At 30.0% G+C, this 11,066-nt stretch overlaps 1 long non-coding RNA gene across 1 annotated transcript; it reads right to left on the bottom strand.

The window, feature by feature from the left end:
• Positions 1-2,747: 2,747 nt before the first annotated feature.
• Positions 2,748-10,800, bottom strand: LOC145296893 (uncharacterized). The gene is made up of 3 exons (XR_013870067.1): positions 10,597-10,800; positions 10,083-10,126; positions 2,748-6,471 (listed from the first exon to the last, which is right to left on the bottom strand). It is a non-coding gene; the product is annotated as an uncharacterized LOC145296893 (long non-coding RNA).
• Between the last annotated feature and the right edge of the window lie 266 nt (positions 10,801-11,066).

Below are 11,066 nucleotides of genomic sequence, written 5' to 3'. Positions count from 1 at the left end.
TCGATTCTGATGGTTTTTATTTTGATTAATAAAGTTTAATATGAAAGGAGTTATGATATTTTTGAAGTTTAAACGTCAAAAACGACATTATTTTTGCATCAACCTAATAGAAAAACTGTAGGCGAAAAAGATCACAGAACTTTATTGAAACAAACTTTCAAACTAGGACAGCTATGTGGAAACAAAGTGGCCTAAAAGGAAAATGGCCGCTGAGTTCGAATTTTATATAAAAACTGAAAGAAATCCTTACTTCACTTATAAATTATAAAGATAATTATTCAAAAATAAAGTTTGCTTTGCTAAAAAAGTTTTTTTTTTTTTTGGACTGAATGATGAAATCACTCTTTTGAACATATCAATTTCCAACCATAAATTGACAGCAAATAACTGTTCAATGCAAAAATGGTAAATTACAAATTTCACACTTCCAAGAATTTCACAAGAATTGGCTATTAAACGATGTTTGACAATCGATTAACTTATTTCGAAATCGTCAGCCATCTTCATATTGAAGTATAGTTATTTCTTCAATTCGCATGATATCGTTATTATAAACATCGTTTACAAGACTCGTTGTGCAAATTCTAAGAACTCAGCAGTATTACATCAAAATTTATTACATGATTTTGATTCTAGAAAATATTTAGAATTTAAAGCTTAAACTTAAGAATAAACTGAAATTCAGGTAATCTTGCTTAATGAGTGTCTTATGACTATAGGTCAAATTTAATGCAAATCTGAAACATTTGAATTTTTGAATAGAAGGTTCTACCCATATTATGCCCCTCTTTTAAACTCTTAAATAACATGAAAGAAACTAAAATTTAGGAAATATTTATCAGTTGATGCTTCATAACTATTGTTAAAAGTTAACAAAAATTAGAGATATGTGAGTGTTCATAAGATACTTCCATCCCTTCTTTATCTCTTTTGCATAAAATTACAGCTAAATATAACCCACATTATGACCTTTTACACCTAGCAGCTATCTTTCAAAATAGATGATCAATGCAATAGTTTAGGAATTAATTGTATGCATACAGATATATAAACACATACTAAACCTAGAACTATGAAAGTATGAAGATTCATAAATTCATTGAAAAAATAATTCTTTTACACTTAGTCACCTCTTATAAGATTTGTCAATGATGAAAGACCGGAAACATTTTTTGTTGTTGTTTTTGGTTGTGTGTTTTTTTTTACACAAAATTAAATTTAAATTGTACTTTTATATTATGGTGTGTAGATTTTAATTTTACCCTTAGCTTGAAAATAATAAATATTCGTCACTTTATCATTAGTACCAGCAATAGACAGTTAAGTTCAAATTTTTTTGAAATCAGACATTAGGCTTAAATCTTTCAGATTCCGACACCCCCCCCCCACTAATCGTCCAAACACTACTAAACACAAACAGACCATCTGTTTCTGAGAACCACCAAAAACCAATTGACTTCCCTTGATGCTCTACTGGAATATATATTTTGTGTAGACCACCCAGCGATCCACTTCAAAAATAATAGCGAGCTTTATGTATGCACATAAGGATCCTACTGCCTATAGAGGTTCATATCTGGACAGACATTATTTCGAAGAGTACTCTACTCTCAGCTGGAATCCTCATGCTAAACATGCAGCATTGCACGTTAACATTACATATACTTAACAAGATTAGATTTGGTTATCTTGTGTTTGTATGCACCTCTTTAAATGAAGTATATTAAAAAAATGATGAACCACATACTTCCCTTTTATTTCATTGCACAGATATTTGAATATTCCATTACATTTCTCTTTTCATCTTTTAAACGTTGGGATAATAAAGGAACACAAATTGTAATCCCACTTAATTACATTATACCATAGCTTTCTTATCATCTCTTGGTCTTACCAGATTCTAGAACAAGAATTTATCTAGTCTGGTGGAGTACCTAGCTTTGTGTTTTTTTCTAGAGACAATATCATTTAGAGAAGGTGCACTAATCATTGTATAAGCCAATGTGGGTAGCCATACCAAATTGATTTTATGTGGGTAGCCGACTACTATGTTATTTTGAATATTTAGACAGGGTTTACTTGTAAGGAAATATCCTCATGCCAGATTATCCTGAAAAACTCCTATACAGAGAGATTTTAGACCAGTGGTTACCAACCACTTACCACAACATATTACTATAATAATGCTACTTAATTTAATTTTGTTTAATAAAGGTATTTAATGTTTTAAAAATGATGGCATTGCTCAATTCAAAATCGCCAAATTTCTGAAATCAAAGCGTTTCACATGTTTATGGTTTTTATAGGACAAATAATCAAAATATCAGTTTTTCAGAATATCTGGAATCGGTATCAAAACTGAATAATTCAGACCCAATTTTTATGCAGATGTTTATTAATGTGAATAAAAATTGCCTACTAGACATATTGCAATAAAATTAAAAAAAAAAAACAAAGATTAATTTGTATATAATTAATCTTTGTTTTTTTTTTTAAATTTTATTGCAAAAAAGCTTTATTGATAGAAAACAATTATTTTTGTGACAAGTGTGCCACAAAAATTTAAAAAATATCAATAGTATGCCACTATGTAAAAAAAGGTTGGGAACCATTTGTTACATATTTGCTGTGGCCGGTTGTTCAAAATGCGTTTGTCCAGTCCATATAAATGTTAACATCTATATTTGCAGCTGGTACAAATATATACACACACTAACAGTGAAGTAAAAATCACAACACAGTTGATCTACAAAAAATATATTGCTTTTATTTCACACTGACAAATTAGTTTTTGATGATAAATTATTACTTTGTGTTTTGATGTTTCTGAAAGGCATGGAAGGTGCGTATGTGGTTGTCAGATATCAGGCAGAGAAGAAATGATGATGCAGCTTCGCTCTTTGTGACCAAGTGACTCCCTTTTTCTCTGTGGCGTTTTTATTTATAAAAACATTCCTTTCCTATTGGAATGTTTAATATTTCCATTGTCCATTGTTTCAACCTTTGGCCAATATCTTCTCACGTATTTCTGAGACAAATTATGCATTCTGTTAGACAATGGTCGAATCTCTCGAATTCTTCACATTGAATCAATTTGCATGCGTGCAATCCATCGAATGTATTTTCTTCCCAGGGTTGCCTGTCAGTATCTAAAACACTGCCTCAGACACTCGAGGACAGTGTCTAGTAGGCATGAATTATTATTATTATAATATATATATATATATATATATATATATATATATATACTATAATATATATATATTATAATACAATATAGATATATTAATATTATTATATTATTAAATATTAAAATATACATATAACATATTATTATTCATGAATAAGACATTTCTCTTTTGTTTTATTTTACTTCAGTCGTAGTTCTTAGAAATCAAGGGACTCACTACCTGGTGCTAACACTTGAACTCTATATGAGATACATATATATTCAAATGTTCCATTAAAGTTCTTTATCTCTCGAACACAGAGTTATTAAAAAGATTGAGAACATAATTTTCTTCTTCCCAATTAACCATTTTCATATGTTGTAGTACATCTTTCGTTTTGGTCTCTTGGTCTTACTGGATTCAAGGACAAGAATTTATCTAGTCTGGTGGAGTATCCAGCTTCGTGCTTGAGGTAATATCACTTGGAGAAGGTGCACCATTCCTCATAAAGTTAATGTGGATTAGCCATAGAAAGGAGATCTTATTTGGGCTGCGAATACTATATGATTTTGAATATTTGGTCAGGGTTTACTTCTAGTAAAAAGTATCCTCATGCCAGATTGTTGACAAACCCCTGTATAGAGAGACCTTATACACTTGAGGATAGTGTATAGTAAGAATTCAAATTCTCTCCTGTCTAGTAGGCATTCAATGTGCATTCTTATATGCTCTTTTAAATTAGAAATTATTTTTTGTGATAGGTATGCTATGAAAATAAAAAAAAACCCTAATAATATGCTGCCATGTAAAAACCACTTCCTTAGAACCTCAAGGACAATGTCTAGTAGGTATTCAAGTTCTCTTCTTCTCTTTTGTTTTATTTTACTTCAGTTGAAGTTCTCAGAATCAAGGGGCCCACAACCTGGGGCTAAAACTTGAAATCTATATGAGATACATAGATATTCGAATGTTCCATTTAAGTTCTTTATCTCTCAAACACTGAGTTAGTAAAGTAATTGAGAACAATTTTCCTCTCTTCAGTTAACCATTTTCATATGTTGTAGTATATCTTTCATTTTGGTCTCTTGGTATTACTGGATTCCAGGACAAGAATTTATCTAGTCTGGTGGAGTATCCAGCTTCGGGCTAATACCTGAGGTAATATCACTTGGAGAAGGTGCACCATTCCTCATAAAAGCTAATGTGGCTTAGCCATAGTGAGGAGATCTTATTTGGGCAGCGAATATTATGTTATTTTGAATATTTGGTCAGGGTTTACTTTTATGGAAAAAGTATCCTCATGCCAGGTTGTTCTGACAAACCCTTGTACAGAGAGACCTTAGACACTCGAGGACAGTGTCTAGTAGGCATTCAAGTTCTCTCCTCTCTCTCTCTTGTGTGGGTTTTCATATGTACTTTTAAATTGGAACTGTATGCAAATGCTGAGCCACAAACTTGACAAGAATAAGGTTTCTCTCCAGTGTGAGTTCGCATATGTATTCTTAAGTAATGTTTTGCTGCATATGAAGAGCCACATACTTCACAAGAATATGGTTTTTCTCCTGTATGTGTTCGCATATGTATTTTTAACACAGTTTGTTTTGAATATGATGAACCACACGTTACACATGAATAAGGCTTTTCTCCAATGTGCCTTCGTATATGGTCTTTTAAATTAGAAAGCCCAGCAAATGTTGAACCACATATGTCACAAGAGTATGGTTTTTCTCCTGTGTGCGTTCGCAAGTGTTTCTTTAATTGATTCATTTGTAAAAAAGATGAGCCACATATTTCACAAGAATGAGGCTTCTCGCCCGTGTGTGTTTGTATGTGTCTTTTTAAGTTAATTATTGTGTTGAATGAAGAGGGACAGAGTTCACAGGAATAAGGTCTTTCTCCAGTGTGTGTTCGCATGTGTACTTTCAGCTGGTTTGTTTGTGAAAATGTTGAGCCACACACTTCACAAGAATGAGGTCGGTTTCCTGTGTGTGTTTGCACGTGTCTCTTTAGATGCGATACTGTTATGAATGAAGAGCCACACACTTCACAAGAATATGGTTTCTCTCCTGTGTGTGTTCTCATATGCACTTTTAAATTAGAAGACACTGCAAACAACGAGTTACACACTTCACATGAATAAGGTTTTTCTCCAGTGTGTGTTCGTAGATGTTTCTTTAAACAAGACGGTGCTGTAAATGACAAGCTACAAGTTTTACAGGGATAACAAGGCCTTTCTCCCATGTTAATTTGCAATTTTGACCGTTTCATTGGAAACAGTAAACCCCAAATTTCACAAAACGCTTTATCTGTGTTTACATTTATTCATGAAGTTTGGTTGGGTTGTTTTGCTTTGTGGCGCATCAACACTTTTCAGGTTATTTGAGTAGTTACTGCAGCTGATGAACCACAGTAGTTTCACAAGGATAGGGGTTCTCTCTCACGTTTGTGCATGTATACTTTAAAACCACAACTGTCTGCAAACGATGGCATATACTTCAGAACAATAGGTTTATTTTTGTTTTCATTTACAACATATCTAACCCTTTTTAAGTTACTTTATAGCAAATCTAGTAGTTTTAGAAAAGGTTTCATGCTTCAAGTATTTTATATTTTCAAATATTCATTCATGGAGTTTGGTTTGTTTGTTTTGTGTCATATCAACCCTTTTTTGAGTTAATTGCAAATTCAGTAATTTTGGGAAAAAGATTTTATGCTCAAGTTCTTTGTATCTGAAAACATTTATTCATGGTGTTTGGTTTAGTTTGGTTATTTTATCGAGGAAAATTGTTGTTTCTAACTTTGCAGAACATGATTGAGTTTTGCAAAGAGAAAGGAAAAATAACACTAACATATCTTCAGACATCATCTCTCCACTGCATGCAAAAGATCTTTTGAAGATTCAAAACTGTTCTGTTCAAGTAATTATACTTGGAACAGGTATTCTTCTTGTTATGTAATTATGTAAGCTATTATCAAAGCATATGATAACGTATATAATTATTGTTTACTAATTAACGTTAAAATCTTGTTTTTCATATATTTTTTTTAATTTTAGAGAAGTGAATGTTTAAATTAGATTTCTCTCCATATCACATACTACATTATCACATATACATTTCAACTTTACCTGCTAATAGCAAATCATACTTAACAATAATGTAGTTTTCCTTTTGTACATTCACTTCTTTTAAAGTATTATACATTGAAAACTACTGATTTACTTTCTTCAAAAGATTAAGTTTATTTCTCAGTTGTACATAGGTGCAACATGCTTTCATTGTCCGCCATTGTCACTGCTGACCTGTGAATAAATATGTAATTTTATTTAATAAATCAGAGAATCATAAAAAATATATATCTATTGGAGAAACGAATTTAAAAACGAAATTACTTGTTAATAATGAATTACATTAGTAAGTAAAAAGATAAGACGAGGAAAATTCAGGCTTGACCATAATGCCAACCTTTTCTTCAATGCAACAATTTACTAAAAATTTGATATATATTAGTCTGTTAGTTTGTCTGTTCCACTTTTTATTTTTCGGAAAGTACTAGGCCAATCTGGTTGAAATTCTGCATGAACTTTTGTACATCTACGTAGATGATATTTTAGTGATCAGTAAAAGTATCAAGCAACATAAATAACATGTACACAATGTATTTTAGAGAATCTAGGACTATGGATTTAAATTGATGGAGTGGGGCGCATACAAAATATTTAAAGAGATATTTGGGACAGTTTACCATATAAACAAGAAATTATCAATTCACACAAGTCAAAAAGATTCAAGAAATATAATGTTTATTGTTTTTTCTACAAGTATGCAAAACTGTTGAAAACGGAAATCCAGGATGTAGAACTTTGTTGAGATTTGATATGATATATGATATATGATATATGATATAGGCGTCAAAAATACTTGCTCATAATCATTAGTACATGAGAAATTTTGATTGAAACACAAATCAAGGCTAAAGATAACACACGCAGTAAAGACGATATATCAGCCCATGAAGATGGCAAAGGTCTGAATGGGTATGGAATGGTTCATGTTTATGCCAGAACCGAGTTTTACTTATCTTATTTCTAGTGATAGAATCCAATATTTTTCTCTATTTCTATTTTTTAAAATTTTAAATGTAGAGTTGTTGTTTTTTAGGTGGGTGAGGGCAGATTAACACAAAACCGATAAAATATGCACATATATTTTCTTGAACATATCAATACACTTGTGGGGATGATCTATAGTTAGTTTTACTGGTAGTTTAAAATTAATGAATTGTTATCATTTCATTATTATAATGAACAATGGAAAATTAAGTTTTAAACAAAAAAAAAAAGTAAAACCAATAAAAAGAATTGTTCTTGGTATCGAAAAAAAAGTCACAAAATTTTCTGATTTCAATTCCAATACCCCAAAAAGTTCTGATTTTTCGATTCCCGATTAATCTTCCAAATATTACTTTATTCTACAGGTATTAAAATTGGAGTCATTTTGATTTTGGCACATTTATTATTAGCGTAAGTAGAATTGTTGTCAATAAATTGAATTGATCTATGAATGGTTTGTATTTGCTATCATGAACCCCCTTAACAATACAGATCCAGAGTTTCCATAAGGGTTACATGTTGAAAATAACTTCAGTTACCGATATTTCCTTTCCCAAAAAAATAAATAAATAAATAAATTCATTCTTCCTGGTAGCGGTAAAACAAAATGCCTGTTGAAGATGAAATATAATATATCGAATATATGTCAGCCTATGTCACGGTAACATATATTGAGTGAGTTTCTAACAGTATTTTGTATAATTTTTTAGTTTTAACTTATTTTCCCAAAATTAACGTGTTCAACATAAAGTCCGCCGCAATTTGTATTTTTCAAATACATTGATCAACACTGTATGTTTTTCGAGCTGATTAAACATTTTACATTAAAATAAAACACTAAAAAGTTATTCTCTGATGTAGAAAAGTAACTTATCTTGCCTTTTTTTGATAACTTTTTCGAATCTATAATAAAACCAACCAGAATTTTTTTTTATAATATTTTCAAGTTCAATTCAAGTTTTACAATTCTTTTGTTTATGAAATTGTTTGGTGAAGGTGCAGATTAGTTACATAATACCCCCCTCCCCATTTTAAGAATTTGTTTCTAAATAATAGCGTTATTATTTCGGCACGGTACCTTCTCTGCATAAGTACCAACAACAGTGGATGAGGACAACTAGTAATTAATAAAATATTTATATATAAAAAAAAAAATCAAGACGGTTGTGATAATTTTTTTTTTTTTTTTTTTAAATCACGGGCACTAGTTACCTTCACCCTCCCTACCTCAAAGGAAAGAAAATATGCTATAAAATATATCGAATTATAATCGTGTCACTTTTTAAACCTTATACAAAGCGAGAATAACCGTGTTGCAACAGAGTCGTAGATACGGGCAAAATGAATGCTGATGCTCAAAATGTATAAACATTTTGACCCCTCCCTTTACTTAAAAAAAAAAAAAATCGCCAAAAATCAGAAAACTAACCAATTTTCAGTATTTATCAAATGATGACCGCGGAATATAATGAACTAATTATTTTTATTTAAATCCGAGTGGAAATGTATTACTTTGTTTAAACAAAAAATACCTTTACTAAAGTTATGGTTTTCAGTAGTAAATAAAAAACGCAAGAATTTATTTTTGCTTTTTTTTTTATATAAATAAAGCATCGTACCTTGTAACAATAAAAATAAAATAAAATAATTTTTATAGGAACATTACGAAAAAAGCCCCTAAATCCGTATTAATGAATTCTATATAACTCGAAGAAAAATGAATTTCTTGAACTACCGATATCACCATTGAATTAAGCATTGCTTAGTTAATATTTTCACACAAAAAATATTTCTACTTTTTTTTTTTTAAATTACGGGTTTCGCATAATTTTTATATGCAAGGTTTTAATAATTTCCTTGCTCGCAAGAATGTGAAACTTTCGCCGTAACATATTATTTTATATAATATTGAACAATAATTAAGAAAAAAAATTAATTTAAAAATAGGAACATAGAAAAATAATTAAATTAAAAAATGCAAAAATTAATACAAACGTTCAAAAAAGGAATGTACGGATGCGCGACTGGGGAAAAAAAACGAGCTTCCACCCTTTTAATTACATGACGTCATGTTCACAGTCTTTCGACTGCCTGAAATTTTGGGCCTTCGTAATTTTCGTGTTTACAAAATTTTAGTTTGTTACGTTTTGCAAAAATCACTCGGTTTTGGGGGTAATTAATTTATGTTTTGTACAAACAAGGTATTTTTAATTCAATATCTTAGGACTTTACTTTACTAATTATCTTTGAAATAGACCCAGAAAACTAATATTAATCTTTTAAAGGATTTTCTACAATAAATTTATTTAACTTCAAAATTTTGCTGAATTGGGTAGCATTTTCATAACTTTTTTTTTCACGTGTACAAATATTTTTTCCCTTTTGGAAATTAAGTTTAGTCCTTAATCTTTCAAATATAATAAAAAAGTAGTCGGAAACCTACAAAAAAAAATTATGATAAATCGGCTTTCAAAACTAGGTCCCCCATTTTTGTCCGTACCTAAGAGTTAGACTATGAAAACGAAGTCTTGATGCACCGGTTTGAGTAATAATGCTAAATTATTTTAACAATATTGGAATTCGATTACTTTAGGTTTCCAATTTTAATAAATTAGAGATTTAATAATATGAATTTGTTGAGTAACATTTTTTTTTTGCATTACTGAAAAAGTAAGACTAAAACTGGAACTAATATATATATATATATATATATATATATATATATATATATATATATATATATATATATATATATTAACAAAATGCCGGTTAATGGAAACAATATTGGTGGTAAAACTTACCTTTTTTATATCTAAAGTATTACGTTTTGTTTATTTTGCAAAACCTGAAATAAAAAAGGTGAATTAAACTAAAGAGTTTAACGTTAGGAAATAATCGATAAAAAAATATTTATATCCCTCAGTCTCAGCCAAAAAAATATTTTTATTGCAGCAGTTATCTCCCTTGATTACTCTTACATTTTCGTTTGATTTCTCGGAGCAATTTAACTGGTAAGTTTAACATTTATATCCCATTTTGCGAAATGAATAAAACGAAAAATACTGAAAAAGTTTAATCATCACCAAAATTTGTTTTTACTTGCTATTTTGTTAAAAAATAAACAGTAAAATTAGTTCAAATTTCATCTTATTTTTTTTCAATAATACTTGAAAAAACGAAATATTATTCTTCAACAATTATAATAATTAAGTTAATTAAATTAAATTTCTTATTTATAAAAATTGAAAACCCAAATTAACTAAATACTAATATTATTAGAATAACTTTAAAAATAAAATCAAAACCATCCCTCACGTAATCATGTCGCTTTGTTAAGTGAGAACGGAAACGCCGGTTGTTCAAGCTTTGTATGGTGTTTAAAAAGGATAACCTTTACGGAGATAGTCCCAACGTCCGCCTCGTTCTGAACTCGAGGAGAGGCCGTCGGACGTAGGCGGTGTCGAGGCAGAAAATTACCCCTTCAATAAAGTGCCCAGTTGTTAACTTAAGAAGAAAAAAACCCGTTCCAATAATTAGAATTTAAAATTTTTTTATTATTTTAAACAGTTCAAATAATTAGAATTTTACAAAATAAACACTTCAAATAATTAGAATTTAAAAACAAAAAACAGTCCACATGATTAGAATAGTTAACCCTGTAAAATTCTGGGATTTGTTTCACAATATTTGTAAAAGCATCTGTCTGTGACATATCGCAAATTTTAGGGTTAGGGTAATTTTCTGCCTCGACACCGCCTACATCAGACGGCCTCTCCCCGAACTCA

The sequence above is a fragment of the Euprymna scolopes genome, chromosome 2 (assembly GCF_053919585.1).
Source record: "Euprymna scolopes isolate OS-2025 chromosome 2, ASM5391958v1, whole genome shotgun sequence".
NCBI classification, from domain to species: Eukaryota; Metazoa; Mollusca; class Cephalopoda; order Sepiida; family Sepiolidae; genus Euprymna; species Euprymna scolopes.
This window is presented reverse-complemented; position numbering and strand designations above follow the sequence as displayed.